At 42.0% G+C, this 22,878-nt stretch overlaps 1 protein-coding gene across 1 annotated transcript in view; it reads right to left on the minus strand.

Moving 5' to 3' along the window:
• The window catches only part of negr1 (neuronal growth regulator 1), a 782,727-nt gene that overhangs the window by 107,779 nt on the left and 652,070 nt on the right, over positions 1–22,878 (minus strand). The window lies entirely within an intron of this gene.

Genomic DNA, 22,878 nt, shown 5'->3' on the forward strand with positions numbered 1-22,878 from the left:
CCCACAACCTGGTTTCGGATAAGTAGTGGAAAATGAATGAATGAATGAATTAGTTCTCAGTAACCCATGGTGGCAAAGTGAAAACAGGATTTCAGATAGATAGATAGATATTTTAGTATAGTAGGCAGGATAGATAGATAGATAGATAGATAGATAGATAGATAGATAGATAGATAGATAGATAGATAGATAGATAGATAGATAGATAGATAGATAGATAGATAGATAGATAGATAGATAGATAGATAGATAGATAGATAGATAGATTTTTATTGTCATTGTCACTTTTACAAAGGATATGTTCTGCAAAATTATGTAAAATAAAGGTACTTTATAAAAGTATGATTATGTTCGGGGAAGTATACCTGACAATACCTTACATTAAAATAGTACAGCAGGTTTCATGAAGAACGTTGTTGTATCAAGAATTCCCTTTAAAAACAGATGGATCTGATCCAGGGTGTGCTTATTTACTGTATTTGTTGCTGGAAAACATAGATAAGATTGGCAAGGAATCGTCAGATTTTGGTGCCAAGTGGTTTTGGGGCACCTAGGGTGCCTATAACAATCCTACACATAGTGCGACCACATGGCGCTTCTGAGAGTTTCATAATATGAAGTTGTCATTATTACTCCAAAAATCTGAAACGTCTGAGCCATTAAATGAACTAAAAGGAGACCTGTAAGAATTTTCAGGCTTCTGATGTGAATAATTAAAGTTAGCGCCTGCTGCTACATTCAAATTAGTTCTTCAAAAAAAGTACAGGGTCTCAACTGGAAAGCTTGTTAAGAGAAAATTTTACAAATCTCCTGGAAAAAAAAAAAAATTTCCCTTGAATCAAAGTGCTAATTCTTGGACCTAATTATCTAGTAACATGGTGTAAAGTGGTGAAATAGGGGGCTTTCAAACTTGCCAACAGATTTTGTCTTAGAATTGCAGGCAGAAGAGGAAAATCATAAGCAGGTGAATTCTAAGCACACTCCACTGTTTTTGATCATATTTATTTTTTTAGGACTTTGAATTCTTAGCCTTCATTCATATTTATATATATATATATATATCAAACAATAGCACTCATTCCTTCAAAAATAATTGTAGCATATGGGCTTTATCCTTACAACAAAAACAGAAGAGTACAATCAGGCCACACTCTATCTGAATAAATGAAAGAGTTGCTTTTTGTGGATAAATTTTGTTTAAAACAGCTGAACGTGTGTAATTTAATCCTCATATACCAGACGATGTGCACAACCACAGAGTACGTTTGTCCAAAACCTTTCACGCATGCAGGATATGCTAGAAATTTGCAAGTAAATGGCTGGCTTGAAGGTCAGAAGGTGAGTATCCTGGAAAACCCGACTTTTCGATGTTTCAGGATAAGACCCAGTATGATTCGTGGGAACTTACCACTTCTGCCCAGTCATGAATAAAAATGAAATATTGTATAATCACAATGGCCTCAATTAAAACATGTTGACATTGACGTGAGTGAACCAACCATAATAGACTCTGACATTTTGTCAGTGAGTACTAGCTCGACAAAAACGTGTTCACAGATGATAGTGGAAGCTTATTTATTTTGCAAAGAAGTATATTTTGCAGGAAAGTTTATTCGTTTTGCAATATGAATGCAAGGCTCGGGAAAAATGAGTTCTTATTGCTTATGGTACAGAAAAGGAAGCTGCTTCTGACAACTTTTGTAATGCAGACTTTGAGGGTTCGTAGATGACAACAGTACAAAATGTGAAACCTGGGATGGATTATGGTGCAGTTAAACACAAAAAAAACAAATTTAGCGTAGTCGGCAGGATATGCACAATGAATGGGTGGAGTGTGGAGATGGATGGCCTGTACAGTAAGGTGGCACTGACTGAGTGAGTGAGAGAGAGAGTTCAGTTGACGTCACTAGGAAGTGATCTGCTTGCAGAGTTTATAGGCTGTCCCTTCACGACTGAGGAAAAAGAGTTCTCTTTTTGTTAACGGTGCAGAAAAGGGAGCTGCTTCGGAGGGTTTTTGCAATCCAGACATTGTGGGTTCACAGATGATGACAAACAGTTCCCATGATTCATAATGTGTGACCTGAGATGGACGGTGGTGTGATTCCACGAGAAATGCTTGGTGTAGTCGGCAAGATTTGCACAGTGGATGGGTGGAGTGTAGTGGCATTGTTACACAGAAGGTGTGGGCTAAGGGAGACATCACCAGGAAGCGCTCTGCTTATGGTGCTTATCGGCAGTCTATGCAAACCCGAGCAAAAGAGTTCTCTTATTGTTCACATCATAGAAAAGAGAGCTGCTTCGGAGGGTTTTTGTAATCCTTTCCAGGGTCAGAATGATTCATCATTAAAGTGTTAGTAACTGACTGAATAATTTCTGTTTATGAACAATTAAACATTAACCAGGATGATGTCATTTATCTCCTTAGGCAGTAAAGTGGACAAATTCAGTCTGTATTTCAATGGTTTGATTACACATTTAGTACTACTTATAATGTGATTATTTTTTTTTATCATTGCTCATTCACATAGATGTTTAGTCTCCCTTCTGGTTTTCCACTCTATCAGATCATGTCAGATGAAGTCCATCCAACATTAAAATCCATCCATCCATCCATTTTCCAACCTGCTGAATCCGAACACAGGGTCACGGGGGTCTGCTGGAGCCAATCCCAGCCAACACAGGGCACAAGGCAGGAACCAATCCCGGGCAGGGTGCCAACCCACCGCAGTCCAACATTAAAATAGCATCTGAAATTAGAGATTTAAGCCAGTTTCTAAGCAGTACCCTAAATATCGCCGTGACTCGCTGTGAGATTTGACAGTTCATCCAACTTATAAAAGCAATCAAACATTCCTCATTATATGGAGAAAGGCCAGATCTACTGTACCCTCCATAATGTTTGGGACAAAGACACATTTTTCCTTGATTTACTCCTTTGCTACACAGTATAAATTTACAAATCAAATAATTCAGATATCTGCAGTGGGTTGGTGCCCTGCCTGGGGTTTGTTTCCTGCCTTGCGCCCTGTGTTGGCTGGGATTGGCTCCAGCAAACCCCCGTGACCCTGTAGTTAGGATATAGTGGGATGGATGGTGTGATAGATAGGGGGGCTCTCACTCCCTTGAACCCTCAGACACCACGTCAGACACCAGATAAAAGTCCAAAATGACTTTATTATTAATAATAAATGTGCACAAAGCACCCTCCACTCCACTATACTCCAATAAACAATACACAATAATCAATAATCCTCCACTCTCCCAGACACGTTGCTACCCTTCCACCCAGCTCAGCTCGTCTACTGGGATTTCCCACAGTCCTTTTATACTTCTTGACCCGGAAGTGTTTCTGTCCCTCAGTCCATGTGACTTTATAACACTCCCGGGTCATGTGAAAACTTCTTTTCTTCATCCCGGAAGCACGTCATTTCCTCTGTCCCTGTGACCAGGACGCACTTCCGGGTTATAGGGCAAATACAAGTCTCTGAGCCTCCCTGCAGCATCCCCTTGCGGCCCCCATGGTATCCAGCAGGGCTGTGAAGGAAAACTCCAATATCCATGATGCCCTGCTGGAATTTGGGGCACCTCCATGCTGTCGGAAGGGCTCCATCTAGCGGCGTGGGGGTATTGGCCTGGATAAACGGCCGGCCATAGTCCACAATGGATAATTCAGATATTGTGATTAAAGTGAAACATTGCACATTTTCATTTAAGGGGATTTGTATACATTTCACTCACAACATGTAGAAATGACAACACTTTTAGTACATGGTCCCCCAATTTTAGGGCACTGTATTAAAGCACGCAATGACAGCCTGAAGTCTGTGATTCATAAATGTCACCAGGTGCTGAGGGTCTTACTCTGCCAAGCCTCAAATGCAGCCATCTTCAGCTCCTATTTGTTTCAGAGGGGCTTGTCCCCTTAAGTTTTCTCTTCAGCATATGGAAGGCATGCTTAGTTGGATTTAAATCAGGTGACTGGCTTGGTCATTCAAGAATTTTCCATTTGTGTTGCCTCAGCGTTATGTCTGACTCATTATCAAGTCTCATCTCTCGGGACTTGAAAGTATCGCTCTGAAAAAGTCTTGTCTCGTCCCAGACTAAAAACTCTCGTCTCGTCCCAGTATTTTTTTTATTATAATAGAGAGATTATAGCAGTGGAACATTTTGAACCCTGCACTGTGGACACTAGTTTTGATTTTTGTTTGAGTTTTTTTTTTTTAATTAAAAGCACTGTTTGCACTTTGCACCTTCCCCTTGCTTCAAGTCAAGTCAAGAGTATTTATTGTCATTTCATCCATATACAGTAGTACAGCATACAGTGAAACAAAACAACGTTCCTCCAGGACCATGGTGCTACATAAAACACAGGACAACGAAGAATCCATGACACATAACATAAAGACACATAATATATAACAAGGTGCATGTGAGTCAAATGTGCAAACATGTGCAGCATTGCAGAACAGAACACATATATCAGATATCAGTCCAGTCCATGAGTTCTCAGGAGTCTGAATGCTTGGGGGAAGAAACTGTTACACATTCTGGAGGTGAGGGCCCGAATTCTTCGGTACCTTTTTCTCAATGGCAGGAATGTAAACAGTGAATGTTAGGGGTGTATTAGATCATTCAAAATGCTGGTGGCTTTGCGGATGCAGTGTGTGGTGTAAATGTCCATGACGGAGGGAAGAGAGACACTGATGATCTTCTCAGCTGTCTTCACTATCTGTTATAGGGCTTTGCGATCCCTGACCATGCAATTTCCAAACCAGACAGTGATGCAGTTGCTCAGGATGCTCTCTATGGTTCCTCTGTAGAATGTTGTTAGAGTAGCTGGTGGAAGATGGGCTTTCCTCAGCCTACGCTGGAAGTAGAGCCGCTGCTGGGCTTTCTCGGCTAAAGAGCTGGTGTTGTGGGACCAGGTGAGGTTCTCTGCCAGGTGGACACCCAGGAATTTGGTGCTATTGACGACCTTCACAGTTTGAGCCATCAATGTTCAGTGGCAGATGGTCGCTCTTAGTCTTCCTAAAGTCAACAATCATCTCCTTTGTTTTGTCTACATTCAGAGACAGGTTTTTGGCATTACACCAGTCTGTTAACCACTGCACCTCCTCTCTGTATGCTGACTCATTGTTGTTGCTGATGAGACCCACCACAGTCTTGTCACTGGCAAATTTTATGATGTGATTAGAGCTGTGCGTTGCTGCACAGTCATGAGTCAGTAGTGTGAACAGTAATAGATTGAGCACACAGCCTTGAGGTGTCATTTGGTGTCCTCATTGTCCAGCTCATCCGGTTACATTAGTCAAAGTCAAAGTGAACTTTATTGTCATCTCAACCATATACAAGTATACAGATAGACGAAATTGTGAAGCTCAGGGTCCACAGTGTAACAACATGACGTGCAAATAATAATTTAAAAATAGAATTAAAATTTAAATTAAAATTAAAACACAAACAAGACAAGACATTGTGCAAAGACAAGACAAAGAAGTAGCAGCAATATTGATGTGTAAGATATGTAATATAATAAGTAAATAATAAATAATAGATATAGATAATACAGAAATGATCAGTGTATGGTAATAGTTGTTTAAGACGTGTAAACAATGACAGGTCAGAATGTTTCACAGCAGAAGGATAACAAGAGTGTCAAAATCCTTAAAGGTCAGTAGGAGATTTTCAGTTCTTCTCCACATGCACACTCGTCTTTACAGGACAGTGGCTCACATGTATAAAAGTTCTGCTTTTCGAGGTGGTTGAGGCCGTGTGGAAGGTCCCAGGGGGCAGCCTGGTGTTAAGGAGTCTAACAGCTTGGGGGTAAAAACTCTCCTGCATCCTGGCAGATCTGGCTGTGATGCTGCAGTATCTTCTCTTGGATGGCAGAAGTGTGAAAAGTCCATGTGAGGGGTGTAAGGGGTCCTGCACAATGCTTGCGGACACTGCATTTGTAAAATATGTCCCGCAGTGAAGGGAGAGGCACCCCAATAATGTTCTCTGCTGTCTTCACTATCCTTTGCAGGCGCTTGCGGTCGGATATGTTGCAGTTGCCATACCAGACCGTGATGCAGCTGGTCAGAACACTCTCAATGGTGCCTCTGTAGAACATGGTGAGGATGGAAGGGGGAAGACATTACCAACAGTGTTTGGTTTGAGAGACTCCCTGAAGAGATAAGGGTTCATTGAGCCAGACCCCCAACAGTCACAGTGCCTCATCCCAAACCCAAAATCTCAACTTTCTCCCCTGGCATCACTACATTCACACACTACACACACTCCCTTCCAGTTTAGAAGCACCGGTTTGCATAACTTGTACTTGTTTAGGATGTTTGAGGAAAACTGCACTACCCTGAAGAAAGCCACGCAAACACAGGGGAAAGCACAAACCGTCCACACAGTCTGTGCACAGGTCATGATTTAAACCCAGTCTCCCGCTGCCAGCCTTTACGCAGTCTTTGTTAACTATCTTTTGTCGCAAGCAGAGGTGCAGTTGTTAATGGGGCTGCCTCCTAAACTCAAAGGACTTGGGGCTAGCAGGGTCAGCCTAAAGTAATGGGCTTATTTCTATTCAGTGCTGAATCGCTTCCATTTTTTTATTTTATTTTTTCGGTCTTTTTCTATCCCTTTGTGGTTGTTTTTGATAGACAAACAAAACCCCTTTGAAGGATCTGAGGTCATGACTTCCTATTGTGGTGTGCTCAGGCTTTGAAAAAGTGTTAAATACAGCTCTGGCTGACTTACTTCTGAGTGTTTTTTTATTAAAAATTCAAGGAAGAAATCAGTTTCCAGCAAATTGTCTTAACTGGAAGGGAGACTGTCCTGTGGAAATTACCGAAAAAAAACATGAAGGCGTGAAATGTAGAATCTGTCTACTGAAAAAGCCGCTTTCACCTAAATAAATACATAAATCACGGAAGCCGATTTTTGGCTTCTTTATATGAGAGGAAAGTCAGATAACTCTCATCATGTCGGAGTGTAGGCAGAGCTGGGTGAAGGAGACGGCTTCTTTAGATCGGGATGTCTGAAGACGTGATGTTAAATTAAGGGGCTTCTCACTTCCTCGTTAGCATAAGACAGATTGTTTTGGAAGATCACCCACATTGTTTTTCCTTGTCTTATTACTGTTTTAGTCTGCTTCTCTTTATCCTTTTATGGATTTCTGACTCCCACTCTCCCTTGGTGCCTGCTTGTGGTAGACAACAACCTCTTTTAATTTTACATCATATATAATAATTAGCATTTTGCTTAACTGGCTTAAGATAGCGTACAGTGTAAGCGGCTTGCAATGTCTAAAAGCTCACAGCAGGATTCTGCTATTTATGACAGACATAAGGTCATTATAATCTTATAATTAGTAACCCTACCATCAATGTATATTAATATGTTGCATAATTTACAACAAATCATTCCAAAATGTTAATTTTGAGCTTAAATTTAATATATGACTAAAATAAATATTTTTTAATGTGATATCAAAAAGCAAACATCATTAAAAGCAGCTTTAAGCAACATAAAGTCAAAGCAGCTATTCAGAGTCATGTCATGTCATCGTCTAACCCTAACCCTAATTTTTTTTGATATTTTTTTTGATAACCGGCCTAATCCAGACTTGGGGAGAGAGGGCTGGAGCCTATCCCAGCTAGAACAAACCCTGGAGAAGAGGGCCAGTCCATCTCAGGGTGCACACACACACACACGCACACACACATACACACGGGCCGATTTTAGTGACGTCAATTTATCTGAACTGCGGGAGGAAACTGGAGAAGTTGAAACACATGCAGGTTAGGTAGATTGGCATTACTAAAACTGGCCCATGTATGTGTGTGTGTGGGTGTGTTTGTGTTCGCATCCTGAGATGGACAGGCTAATATTAATTTCTTAGGTGTTTCTATTATTTTATCCACGTTTGTATGTTTCCTGACTGATCCATTAGCGCACTTAACTAAGTAGAGCAGGGTTTTCAAACTCCGGTCCTGGAGGGCCACAGTGGCTGCAGGTTTTCATTCTAACCCTTTTCTTAATTACACTGCACAACAGTTTTTACTTCTTGAACACTGTTGGGTATTTCTTATAGATTTTTGGTGCTGATCACGAATATCACATCAAAATTTACCCATCACGTACCGTTGTCATGATTTTTTCTTATATTTGTATCCAAACATTTTCGCTCCCGTAAGTGACTTATCAACAACGGTTTGTGCAGCCTGGGCATGTCCAGGCATGGAATCAGGCCAGGTTGGAAGCTGTTCTGTGGAAACTAACATCCTGGGCAGGTCTGAACGAGCTTAATACTGTCTCAGCATGTTATAAAGATGGCTTGCATACGCCGATCCTGCTCATTTGGTTAATATACAGTGCATCCAGAAAGTATTCACAGCGCATCACTTTTTTCACATTTTGTTATGTTACAGCCTTATTCCAAAATGGATTAAATTCATTTTTTTCCTCCGAATTCTGCACATAACACCCCATAATGACAATGTGAAAAAAGTTTACTTGAGGTTTTTGCAAATTTATTAAAAATAAAAAAACTGAGAAATCCCATGTACATAAGTATTCACAGCCTTTGCTCAATACTTTGTCGATGCACCTTTGGCAGCAATTACAGCCTCAAGTCTTTTTGAATATGATGCCACAAGCTTGGCACACCTATCCTTGGCCAGTTTCGCCCATTCCTCTTTGCAGCACCTCTCAAGATCCATCAGGTTGGATGGGAAGCGTCGGTGCACAGCCATTTTAAGATCTCTCCAGAGATGTTCAATCGGATTCAAGTCTGGGCTCTGGCTGGGCCACTCAAGGACATTCACAGAGTTGTCCTGAAGCCACTCCTTTGATATCTTGGCAGTGTGCTTAGGGTCGTTGTCCTGCTGAAAGATGAACCGTCGCCCCAGTCTGAGGTCAAGAGTGCTCTGGAGCAGGTTTTCATTCAGGATGTCTCGGTACATTGCTGCAGTCATCTTTCCCTTTATCCTGACTAGTCTCCCAGTCCCTGCCGCTGAAAAACATCCCCACAGCATGATGCTGCCACCACCATGCTTCACTGTAGGGATGGTATTGGCCTTGTGATACGCGATGCCTGGTTTCCTCCAAACGTGACACCTGGCATTCACACCAAAGAGTTCAATCTTTGTCTCATCAGACCAGAGAATTTTCTTTCTCATGGTCTGAGAGTTCTTCAGGTGCCTTTTGGCAAACTCTAGGTGGGCTGCCATGTGCCTTTTACTAAGGAGTGGCTTCCGTCTGGCCACTCTACCATACAGGCCTGATTGGTGGATTGCTGCAGAGATGGTTGTCCTTCTGGAAGGTTCTCCTCTCTCCACAGAGGACCTCTGGAGCTCTGACAGAGTGACCATCGGGTTCTTGGTCACCTCCCTGACTAAGGCCCTTCTCCCCTAATCGCTCAGTTTAGATGGCCGGCCAGCTCTAGGAAGAGTCCTGGTGGTTTTGAACTTCTTCCACTTACGGATAATGGAGGCCACTGTGCTCATTGGGACCTTCAAAACAGCAGAAATTTTTCTGTAACCTTCCCCAGATTTGTGCCTCGAGACAATCCTGTCTCGGAGGTCTACAAACAATTCCTTTGACTTCATGCTTGGTTTGTGCTCTGACATGAACTGTCAACTGTGGGACCTTTTATAGACAGGTGTGTGCCTTTCCAAATCATGTCCAGTCAACTGAATTTACCACAGGTGGACTCCAATTAAGCTGCAGAAACATCTCAAGGATGATCAGGGGAAACAGGATGCATCTGAGCTCAATTTTGAGCTTCATGGCAAAGGCTGTGAATACTTATGTACATGTGCTTTCTCAAATTTTTTATTTTTAATAAATTTGCAAAAACCTCAAGTAAACTTTTTTCACATTGTCATTATGGGGTGTTGTGTGTAGAATTCTGAGGAAAAAAATGAATTTAATCCATTTTGGAATAAAGCTGTAACATAACAAAATGTATAAAAAGTGATGCGCTGTGAATACTTTCCGGATGCACTGTAGATAGTCAGTGTGTATGTATAATATCAGTATAGTAAAGTATAGTATCTGTAGTAATATAACAGTAAGTAAGCTTGATGCTATAGATGTTTTGGTGTCGGGCGAGATGTCTCGTCAATTTCGTAACAGCCGCGATACATTCTGCTATATCTCTGGCGAATATACACTTGCACCTCAGAGACGTTAGATGACTGCTCTTGTGAAGAAAGCTTATCATTTGTATTTCCGCTGCAAAATTGGTGATCAAGACAAGGAATTGGCGCCTCACATTTGCTGTGCAACATGTGCTGTGAGTCTGAGAGCCTGGCTCAGAGGCACTCGAAAGACGATGTCGTTTGCTGTTCCGATGATATGGCGAGAACAGAAAGACCATGTGACAGACATTTACTTCTGTTTGACTAATGTGTCTGGTTTCTCTGCCAAAAACAAGAAGTCAATTGAATATCCTAATCTGCCTTCAGAAATGAGACCCGTGCCACATGACGACAGTATTCCAATTCCGAAACCACCAGAGGATTGGACCTTAGACGAACCAGATGAAGAAACTGCAATGCAGGGTACTGACAGTGACATTGATCCGGATTTCGAACCGTGCTCATCAGGCGATCCACATCTGATAACACAGTCCGAATTGAACGATTTGGTGAGAGATTTGGGTCTGTCAAAAGCAAAAGCCGAGCTGCTGGGTTTGAGACTGCAGGAATGGTGTTTGCTGTCACCAGGTACGAAAATTTCTGTGTTTCGAGGCCGACATCATGATATAACCAAGTTTTTTGCACAAGTCGACAGTCTCTGTTTCTGTTGTGACATCGAAGGATTGTTCTCGGCCTTGGGTTGTGATCACAACCCGGAAGAGTGGCGTCTTTTCATTGATTCGTCAATGTTAAGCCTGAACGCTGTTCTGCTACAAAATGGCAACATTTATCTTTCAGTACCTATTGGCTATGCAGCATACATGAAAGAAACATATGAGAATATGGAACTGTTGCTGAAGGACGTCCAGTATAGCAGGTACAACTGGAATATCTGTGGAGATCTTAATAGTCGTTGCTCTGTTACTAGGACTGCAGCTCGGCTATACAAAGTACTGTTGTTTCATCTGTGAATGGGACAGCCGTGCCAATACCAGGGCAACTGGAATCCGTCAATGCTTGCTGACTACTGATGGACACTGCAATGTGATGCACCAGACATCGAATACAAAACTCCTTATGAATTCATTTTAATTGACTTTCTCTTGAAGATTCAGACCCCTTAATTGTTTTTTTTTTATTAATTAGAAGCCAAACAATAATGAGATACAAGATGGGCCAAAACAGGACCAGCAAACTGTGTCCATCATACTAATCCAGGATGATAATGTCCCCATACACAGTGTTATTTCATGAGCGGTTTTGCAACAGAAGGACAAAGTCATCACCCTCCATGGCCTCCTCAATCATCAGATCTTAACATCATAGAATCTTTTTTGGGTCTCTCTGGAGCATGGAGTAGATTTCCATCTTTTTCATCCCTTAAAGTACTTTAAGTTTTTCTTCTTGAAAAATAGAGCCATTTCCCATTACGCACACTTCAGGACTCCTATGACAGCATTCCAAGAAAGACTGAAGCTTTTATCAAGGCAGTGTGTGCCTGTAGACCCTTTTAGGTCTTTGATATTAATTTTTTAGGTGTTTCTATTATTTTATCCACACTTTTATGTTTTCTGACTGATTCATTAGCGCACTTAACTAAGTAGAGCTGGGTTTTCAAACTCCAGTCCTGTAGGGCCGCAGTGGCTGCAGGTTTTCATTCTAACCCTTTTCTTAATTAGTGACCTGTTTTTACTGCTAATTAACTCCTTTTGCATTCGTTTTCATTTCACTTGCTCTTGAAGATTTCCTTAATTAGCAGCCAAACAATAATGAGATACAAAATGACCCAAACAAGGACCACCCAACTGTGTCGATCTTACAATATCTGAACATAAAAAAGATGAAGGTCTCAGGAATGCTGATCTGCTCAGGTCCACAAAACATTTTCTCAGTGCTGCTCTTAGTAAAGAGAAAATCAACAATTTCAGAAATGTCTGCTATTACACGATGAGAGCAGCAACAAGCCATGGGATTAAAGAAGGAGTTTAATTAACGACAAGACCCGACACCTAATTAAGCAACTGGTTGGAGTTTGAGGCCCTGACTTAGTTGATCTTCTGTTGGCTCACTCACTTCACGTTTCACTTCTGTTTGGGTACCATTTAAGAAAAGAAACGAAGCAATTCAGAGGAACGATGAAGTAATTCAGGGGAACAAATCTTAAAAAACAAGCCAATTAAAATGAAAGGAAAAAGAGTTAATTAACCACAAAAACTGGTCACTAATTAAGAAAAGGGTTAGCCACTGCAGCTCTTCTAGAGTTGGGGACCCCTGGGCTGGGGGATTGTTCTTGCCTTGTGCCCTGTGCTAAAATAAATGGCAATATTCATGTTGACTTTATTTGGGGTTGTTGGTTGCATAACCTTTGACTTGAACTTGTGTATGGATTATATAAAAACATAAGAAAGTTGACGAGAGGACACATCTCAGTATTTCTAATTTTTTACTGTAGCTTTTCGAGTCGAGATTTCACATGCCACAAGGTACATGCAGACCCCAGAGTTGGGTAAATCGCTATTTTATTCTGGTTCCATCATGCTTTGAATCTTTGTGTCCTCAGGGACCACTGGATGTTTTTTTTCCCATCTTTGATTGGACAAGATCCAGGTGATCCTGCGCACACTCGAGACTCCGTGCACCGCTTCCGAAAGTCACATTACAGCATCACCAGAGTCAATGCTGAATGTTTTGTGCTTTAATTATAACCACATGTGATGATAAGCCGAGTCGGTAGACAATTTAAATGTAGCATTTATTGTTGCTATTTATAGCTTATCACAAACAAATAAATGGCTCTAGTAGAGGAAAACGTTACTCGCTGTAGCACTCTAATGAGAGAGAACTTGGAGGCGAGGCAATGTCGGTGTCTTCTCGCAAGTCACTCCACTGATCTGGAGGCCTACAAGTCAGAAGGCTTCTGCGGGCTTCAACTGGCACTACACTTATAACAATAATAATAATAACACATTTTATTTATATAGCGCCTTTCCCATGCTTAGATTGAACTGTGTATATCTTTGCACAATATTACTGTAAATAGTTACTGGCATTAAACCAATCATCATTATCTCAGTTCTCCAATCTCTTGGTCGGTCGGCTATGGCACCAAGTGTGTGAATTTCCCCTTGGAATTAATAAAGTATCTATCTATCTATCTATCTATCTATCTATCTATCTATCTATCTATCTATCTATCTATCTATCTATCTATCTATCTATCTATCTCATTGCACAGGACACCACACATGTACAGTATGTGCTCATTTATGTTGTTTCATTGTCTGTTGTACAAATTATTATTTAATTAGTTACTTTACTGTTTTATGTCACAAAGGCAATGGAATACTATTTTCCCTTAGGAATGAAAAATCAAAAAAAGAAATCTCCTTAATATTTGTTTGGTTTCTCATCGACACCAATGAATGTAATGAGTAATGAAACACTTTATTATGATTACAAAGCTGTAGTCCTTGCTTCTGAGTAATACTATTAATTGTTCTAATTTATATTGCCGTGCTCCTGTTGGGTCAGACTTATTCTAGAATAATAATGACAATAATAATGCATTTTATTTATAGGGCACTTTACATTTGTAGTAATTCTCAAAGTGCTACATAAAAAGTTTAAACAAAGGCAAAGCACGATAAAAACAGAGATAAAACAACAATAATTAGTAGGATTCTTTTTAATAAGCTTTCCTAAATAGAAAAGTCTTTAGCGTTTATTAAAACAGCTCACAATGTTCTGTGTTCTCCGGCTATCAAGTAGGGCATTCAAGTGCCGTGGAGCAGCGGCCGCAAAGGCTCTGTCACCCATTGTATATATTGTATATTTGCAAAATGGAGGTTTCTTGTAGTGGATTGTAATCTAAGGAGTTCCTTAAGATATTGTGGAGCATTTCCATGGATATATTGGTGAGTGAACAAACAGAGTTTGTATTCGATACGGAGATGGATAGGGAGCCAATGAAGTGACCGAAGGATTGGGGAGATATGTTCATATTTCTGCACCCTCATCAGGATTCTTGCAGCACTCTTTTGAATTTGTTGTAGCTTTTGAAGGCTCTTCTTGGGTATCCTGATGAGGAGTGCATTACAATAGTCCAGTCTGGATGAGACAAAGGCATGAACCAGCTTTTCAGCGTCACAGAGGGAGAGGCAGGGACGGAGTCCGGCTATGTTTCGGAGATAAAGCAATGAAATTTTACAAAGGTGATGGACATGTATATCAAATGACAGATGGGAGTGTAACTTGACACCAAGATTTGTAACAGAAGGGGAGAGGGCAATGGTACGGTCAGAAAAGGAAATACAATTTACAGAGGAACGAAGTTGATTTTGGATACCAATTAAAAGAGCTTCAGTTTTGGTACTGTTCAGCTTGAGGAAGTTCTCAGACATCCAAGCCTCAATCTCAACCAAGCAAGAGGAAAACGTTAATGGAGATGTAAGGGAGGTTGAATCCAGTCTCACATAGAGCTGCGTATCATCGGCATAACAGTGGAATGAAATCCCATGCCTGCCGATGATGTGACCCAGGGGTAGCATATAGATGTTGAAAAGGGTCGGCCCAAGGACTGATCCTTGCGGGACCCCCCAGGTGACAGTGTGGGTACGAGATTTAGCGTCCCCCAGGGCCACATACTCAGCCCTATCTGTGAGACAGGACTCGAACCACTCCAGAGCAGTGTCAGAAAATCCAATTATATAGTGGAGACTGTAATGATAGTTGATTAGTAACGTCTATTAAGGAATACTTACAATATGATTAATAATGCCTATGGATGTGTGTGTGCATAAGCGGATGCATTATATACTGTATATTGGATGTGGACTAAAGAACCTGTAGTAAAAGTAATGCCTCTAAGTACTGTGTGATAAAGGAGCTATATAGTGCCCGACCCGGCACAGACTGACACAGAGGCACATGTAAAAAACACAAAGACTTTTATTTTTCTTCAGCTGGAGGGCACGTCTTCCCCGTGAAACCCCCAGTCACAACACTGTCCCAAAAACACTTAACTCCAAACACAAACACGCTTCCTCTGGCACCACCACTCCTCCCAGGCAACCTCATCCTCTTCCTCCTGATTCTAGCTCCTGAGTGGTGGATGCTGGCCCTTTTTATAGCCCACCCAGAAGAGCTCCAGGTGCTTGATCACCTGTTTCTAATTGCACTTCCGGGCGGAGCTGTATAGCTGTCTGGGCCGCCTCAGGGACCCATGATGCACCTCCTGGTGGCCACCCCAGATCCCAACAGGGCTGTGGAGAACTCCATCTCCCATGGAGCCCTGCGGGAAACTGAAGCACCAACGTCAACCAGGGAGGCTGCCACCAAGCATCCCTTGGGAGGTACTGAGACGCCCATGGTTGCTCCCCTGGAAAATATGTAGAAGGGGAATCCCGGCATGGGTTCATGTGACTGCAAGCCACAACTGTCTATTAAAAAGTTATCATCTCTTTCAATCCTGTGTAATTATTATACTACGAACCTAACAAGATCACCACATGGTGCCATAAGTGGTGGATTAGAAGAGGAATGTGAAGAAGAGATTCAGCTTTTGAACGAGTCTCGTGTCCGTGAGTAACCCGCAAACGTGTTCAGAAAACGCTGAGAAGTACCAGCTAAAATAGCACAGAGTACAAAAGTGGAAGGATTACAGCCCCCACTAAATTTCCAGCTAACGGGAAATGTAGCTGAAAATTGGAAAAGATTTAAACAGAGATTCGAATTGTATCTTGCTGCGATTGAAGCGGATAGGAAAAGTGATAAAATGAAAGCATCTATGCTTCTACATGTAATTGGCGAAGAGGCGCTAGAAGTGTATAACAATTTTCATTTTGAAGAAGATGGAAACAATATGAAATTGAACAAAATAATCCAAAAATTCGAAGCGTATTGCAATCCAAAGCGCAACGTGACGTTTGAGCGGCACAAGTTTTTTAACATGTTTCCAGAAAAGCGGCGAAACAATAGACCAGTATGTAACGGAATTGCACAACAGGATTCGCAGGGCTAACAGACTCACTGATAAAAGATCAGATTGTGTCTGGGATCCCAGATAATGCTCTCAGAGAGAGATTACTATGAGAGCAAGATCTTGACCTGGATAAAGCCATAGCGTTGTGTAGAGCGGCAGAGACGGTTAAGACACAAGCTAAAGAACTTGTTAGTGATGGTACCTGCTTCGTGGCTGCATTAAAAAAGTGAGACGCCACATGAATCAAAGAAAAAGAGCACACATGTGAAAAAAGACAAAGAGGCAATTAAAAATAACAATGAGTCAGAAAGTGCAGAGGCAATCATGCAGATGATGTGGTATGCAGCATCTGCCAAGAAAATGCCCAGCGTATGGAAAGACTTGCAACAAATTCAACAAAAACAGTCATTTTGTGCGGTGCTGTAAGAGTCAAAGCAATCCACACAGAAAAGTTGATACAGTCCAAGAAAACAAGGAGGCAGAATTTTATGTAGATGCACTATCAGGGAAATCAGAGCAGAAAAGTGAATGGACACACCCATCCGTAGGCATTACTGATCGTATTCCTTAATAGACATTACTAATCAACTATCATTACAGAGACGATGGACGAGAATATTATATGATCTACTGTGTCAAATGCAGCTGTGAGATCCAGAAAGATAAGGAGTGATGGAGAGCCCTGGTCAGCGGCCATCAGGAGGTCATTGGTGACTCTGACTAGGGCTGTCTCTGTACTGTGAGAAGATCAGAAACCAGATTGAAATTTTTCAAACAGATTGCAGGACTGCAGTAACTACAGGGGAATAAAATTGATGAGTCACAACATGAAGTTATGGGAAAGAGTAGTGGAAGCTCGGTTAAGAAGTGAGGTGATGATTAGTGAGCAGCAGTATGGTTTCATGCCAAGAAAGAGCACCACAGATGTGATATTTGCTCTGAGGATGTTGATGGAGATGTTTAGAGAAGGCCAGAAGGAGTTACATTGTGTCTTTGTGGACCTGGGGAAAGCATATGATAGGGTACCTTGAGAGGAGCTGTGGTATTGTATGAGAAAGTCGAGAATGGCAGAGAAGTACGTAAGAGTTGTACAGGATATGTACGAGGGAAGTGTGCGGGTGGTGAGGTCTGCGGTAGAAGTAACAGATGCATTCAAGGTGGAGGTGGGATTACATCAGGGATCGGCTCTGAGCCCTTTCTTATTTGCAATGGTGATAGACAGGTTGACAGACGAGATTAGACAGGAGTCTCTGTGGACTATGATGTTTGCTGATGACATTGTGATCTGTAGTGATAGTAGGGAGCAGTTTGAGGAGACCCTGGAGAGGTAGAGATATGCTCTAGAGAGGAGAGGAATGAAGGTCAGTAGGAACAAGACAGAATACGTGGGTGTATATGAGAGGGAGGACAGTGGAATGGTGAGGATGCAGGGAGTAGAGTTGGCGAAGGTGGATGAGTTTAAATACTTGGGATCAACAGTACAGAGTAATGGGGATTGTGGAAGAGAGGTGAAAAAGAGAGTGCAGGCAGGGTGGAATGGGTGTAGAAGAGTGTCAGGAGTGATTTGTGACAGACGAGTATCAGCAAGAGTGAAAGGGAAGGTCTACAGGATGGTAGTGAGACCAGCTACGTTATATGGGTTGGAGATGTTGGCACTGACCAGAAAGCAGGAGACAGAGCTGGAGGTGGCAGAGTTAAAGATGCTAAGATTTGCATTGAGTGTGACGAGGATGGATAGGATTAGAAATGAGGACATTAGAGGGTCAGCTCAAGTTGGATGGTTGGGAGACAAAGTCAGAGAGGCGAGATTGTGTTGGTTTGGACATGTGCAGAGGAGAGATGCTGGGTATATTGGGAGAAGGGTGCTAAGGATAGAGCTGCCAGGGAAGAGGAAAAGAGGAAGGCCTAAGAGAAGGTTTATGGATGTGGTGAGAGAGGACATGCTGGTGATGGGTGTGACAGAGCAAGATGCAGTGGACAGAAAGATATGGAAGAAGATGATCCATTGTGGCAACCCCTAACGGGAGCAGCCGAAAGAAGATGAAGAATTGAATAAAGCAGACAGTGCGGCATAGCAGTTGCGGCTTTGGAAATCAAATCCCGTAAAGAAGAGTAGAAAAAGATCTCACAAAACACGACTGGATTTTCAAACCAAATTCCCAATTCTGCCTCCTTTCACCTCAGTTGTATCTCGTATCTCCTTTGCGTCTCCTACGGAATTCAAGGAGAAACATCTGCGACAAAGTCGATTCTTAATTGAAACCTAAAAGAGAATCTCTGTGAGGTCTCATGAGCCATCAAAATCAACCTGTGAGTGGTCAAACTTTCCTAAGGGTTAGCGTTTGTCCCCCAATACTTATCTGTATACAGTGCTTTCAGTGAGTATTCAAGACCCCTTCGTTTTTGTTTTCACATTTTGTTACATTGCAGTCTTGTGCTAAAATCATTTCAATTAATTTTCACCTCATCAAGCAACACTTAATACCCCAGAACAAAAAAGCAAATGCAGGATTTTTGACATTTGTTTTGTCGGTTTTGTGAAATTGTATGCATAGCGTTTAATGAGCTCTTGGGCACAGACGTCAGCAGCGAGTGTGTCTGCGGAGAGAGTGTCGACCTCGTCGAGAGGTTTACTTACCTTGGCAGTTACATTCACATCTCTGATGACTCTTCCTATAAAGTCAGTAGACGGTTTGGGAGAGCATAGGGGGTCATGAGGTCACTGGAAAGGAGTGTGTGGCACTCCCAATATCTCTGCAAAAGGACGAAGGTCCAAATCTTTAGAGTCCTGGTGCTATCCAGTGACCTGAGACAAAGACCGGACTCCTTCGGTACTGCGTCTCTTCAGAGAGACCTTGGGTACCGCTGGTTTGACTTGGTGTCCAATGAGTGAATGAGTCACGTTACCTGCATTGTGAGGGCGTGTCAGTTACGCCACTACGGCCATGTGGTGCGATTCCCAGAGGGTGATCCGGCTCACAGGATCCTCATTGTTGAGTACCCAAGCGGCCGGACCAGGCCAAGGGGATGCCCATGTAACACCTTACTGTGGCAGATAGAAGGTCATTTCCGAAGGGTGGGATTGGACTGTGTGTCTGCCTGGGTGTGTTGCCAAACTGAGATCTTGAGCTGTTTTATCGTGTGGTGTGTGGTGGATGCGACAACACGCTGTACCAGTGCATGCTCCCCAACCTGACCTGTACTCAAATCGAAACTTGCCCTGTTTCACTCATCACCAGTCATGATCAGTATTCAAAATAATTCAACAGCAGAACTGAATGTGACCTGAAGTTTGGGTGATTCACATTAGAAGCAGATGTACGTTGGGAATCAATACAATTCATCTACCACTTGAGACCTTATCCTCCTTAGGCAACAACAACAAGAGTCGGGAGCGACTGATTAACTCAGACTGCGAACCAACAAATTAGCACTCTGCACCAGTTAACTTTAGACTTTATGTGTTACAAAAATTGCTTGATTATTTTATAGAGGGCAAGCACAAGTTAAGAATTCTGATGTGATTTAGGGCATAAAACGCTATAACATAAAAATGAGCAGCTTTATATGTTTTAGCAATATACAGTTAGGTCCATAAATATTTGGACAGAGAACACTTTTTTCTAATTTTTGTTCTGTACATTACCACAATGAATTTTAAATGAAACAACTCAGATGCAGTTGAAGTGCAGACTTTCAGCTTTAATTCAGTGGGGTGAGTAAAATGATTGCATAAAAATGTGAGGCAACTAAAGCATTTTTTGAACACAATCCCTTCATTTCAGGAGCTCAAAAGTAATTGGACAATTGACTCAAAGGCTATTTCATGGGCAGGTCTGGTCAAGTCCGTCGTTATGTCATTATCAATTAAGCAGATAAAAGGCCTGGAGTTGATTTGAGGTGTGGTGCTTGCATGTGGAAGATTTTGCTGTGAACAGACAACATGCGGTCAAAGGAGCTCTCCATGCAGGTGAAAGAAGCCATCCTTAAGCTGCGAAAACAGAAAAAAACCATCCGAGAAATTGCTACAATATTACGAAGTGGCAAAATCTACAGTTTGGTACATCCTGAGAAAGAAAGCAAACACTGGTGAACTCAGCAACACAAAAAGACCTGGATGTCCATGGAAGACAACAGTGGTGGATGATCGCAGAATCATTTCCATGGTGAAGAGAAACTCCTTCACAACAGCCAACCAAGTGAACAACACTCTCCAGGGGGTAGGCGTATCGATATCCAAGTCTACCATAAAGAGAAGACTGCATGAAAGTAAATACAGAGGGTGCACTGCAAGGTGCAAGCCACTCATAAGCCTCAAGAATAGAAAGGCTAGATTGGACTTTGCTAAAGAACATCTAAAAAAGCCAGCACAGTTCTGGAAAAACATTCTTTGGACAGATGAAACCAAGATCAACCTCTACCAGAATGATGGCAAGAAAAAAGTATGGATAAGGCGTGGAACAGCTCATTATCCAAAGCATAGCACATCATCTGTAAAACACGGTGGAGGCAGTGTGATGGCTTGGGCGTGCATGGCTGCCAGTGGCACTGGGACACGAGTGTTTATTGATGATGTGACACAGGACAGAAGCAGCCAAATGAATTCTGAGGTGTTCAGAGACATACTGTCTGCTCAAATCCAGCTAAATGCAGTCAAATCGATTGGGTGGCGTTTCATGATACAGATGGACAATGACCCAAAACATACAGCCAAAGCAACCCAGGAGTTTATTAAAGCAAAGAAGTGGAAAATTTTTGAATGGCCAAGTCAGTCACCTGATCTTAACCCAATTGAGCAGGCATTTCACTTGTTGAAGACTAAACTTCAGACAGAAAGGCCCACAAACAAACAGCAACTGAAAGCCGCTGCAGTAAAGTCCTGGCAGAGCATTAAAAAGGAGGAAACCCAACATCTGGTGATGTCCAGGAGTTCAAGACTTCAGGCTGTCATTGCCAGCAAAGGGGTTTCAACCAAGTATTAGAAATGAACATTTTATTTCCATCCATCCATCCATTTTCCAACCCGCCGAATCCGAACACAGGGTCACGGGGGTCTGCTGGAGCCAATCCCAGCCAACACAGGGCACAAGGCAGGAAACAATCCTGGGCAGGGTGCCAACCCACCGCAGGACACACACAAACACACCCACACACCAAGCACACACCAGGGCCAATTTAGAATCGCCAATCCACCTAACCTGCATGTCTTTGGACTGTGGGAGGAAACCGGAGCGCCCGGAGGAAACCCACACAGACACGGGGAGAACATGCAAACTCCACGCAGGGAGACATTTTATTTCCAGTTATTTAATTTGTCCAATTACTTTTGAGATCCTGAAATGAAGGGATTGTGTAAAAACAAATGCTTTAGTTGCCTCACATTTTTATGCAATCGTTTTGTTCACCCCACTGAATTAAAGCTGAAAGTCTGCACTTCAACTGCATCTGAGTTGTTTCATTTCAAATTCATTGTGGTAATGTACAGAACCAAAATTAGAAAAAAGTGGTCTCTGTCCAAACATTTATGGACCTAACTGTATTTTCCTCTTATACTCCACACACGAGTTTTCTCCTTGCAGTCTGGTCGTTCCTGACATCTCAGAGACAGGCCCTTAGTGTAGGCTGTGTAGGTGGCACGTCAGTAGAACTCTCTGCAGATTAAATTGTGGTGTGGCACAGATCGGGGCATTTCTAAAGCTATGAGTCTCCTTAGGAGCACACTGGCCTCAATAATTGTGAAATGGAAAAAGTTTCAAACCCCAGGTACTCTTCCTAGAGCTGGTTGTCCAGCCAAAATGAATAACTAGACAAGAAGGGCTATGGACAGGAAGGTGACCAAGAACTCAGTTTTCATTCTAACAGAGCTACAGATGTCCTCTGCTGAGATGGGAGAAATTGACAGAGGAACGAATAAGTCAGCAGCACTCCATCGATCGAGTGTTTCTTGATTTAAAGGCATTGGACAGGCTCATTGAAGATGGCCAAGCAGCATTTAAAACGTTTCTGGTCTGATAAGACAGGAATTAAGCACTTTTGTCAGAACCCTCAAAATGACTTCTGGTGAAGAGGTTTTCAAACTTTGGTGCAAAACTTATCCTTAGCAAGTTTCCAACTTTGTGTTATTATATTTAAATGTTTACCGATACTATCATATTATAGTCGTTTGCACTCTATCCTTATATTCACGTGGGAGCGCCGTAAAAGAATAGTTGAACTGAATGGAAATGAAATGGGAAATCAGCAAGGGGATACTTTCTCCTCGGTGAGAATAGTCCACCTCGAGCACATAACAAAGGGGGCTAGCAGAAGAAAACGTTCACAGTAATCTGTACATCAACAGACTGCTCTAGTCAGAGGAAGAAATAAGCAAGAAAAGAAACACTTCAGCTATTTATTTTTATTAAAGAAGCATGCTATTCTGTAAGTGACACTAGCTATTCTGAATCCGTTAAAGTGTAAACAAGTTTAGCTGTCAATTCTACGCTGTAACTGATGTGCTCAGTTAAAGTATGACACAGTGATCAATAAAACTAGTTCCTAAAATGAAGCACTTAAATCAGTCTGGCACCTGCAAATTCAACTGGGAATACACCACTGCTGGAACAACAATGGCCTTCTTTACAGTTTGTCTTTGGGTTGCAAATATTAAGAAACATATTAAGTCCTATTTCCTTACTCATGTACCTCTACGTTTAATTTATATGAAAACTGATCAAATATCTCAAACATAGGATCACTGCAGCAATATGATAGGCATCCACTACACTT

This window comes from Erpetoichthys calabaricus, chromosome 10, assembly GCF_900747795.2.
Source record: "Erpetoichthys calabaricus chromosome 10, fErpCal1.3, whole genome shotgun sequence".
NCBI lineage: Eukaryota > Metazoa > Chordata > Cladistia > Polypteriformes > Polypteridae > Erpetoichthys > Erpetoichthys calabaricus.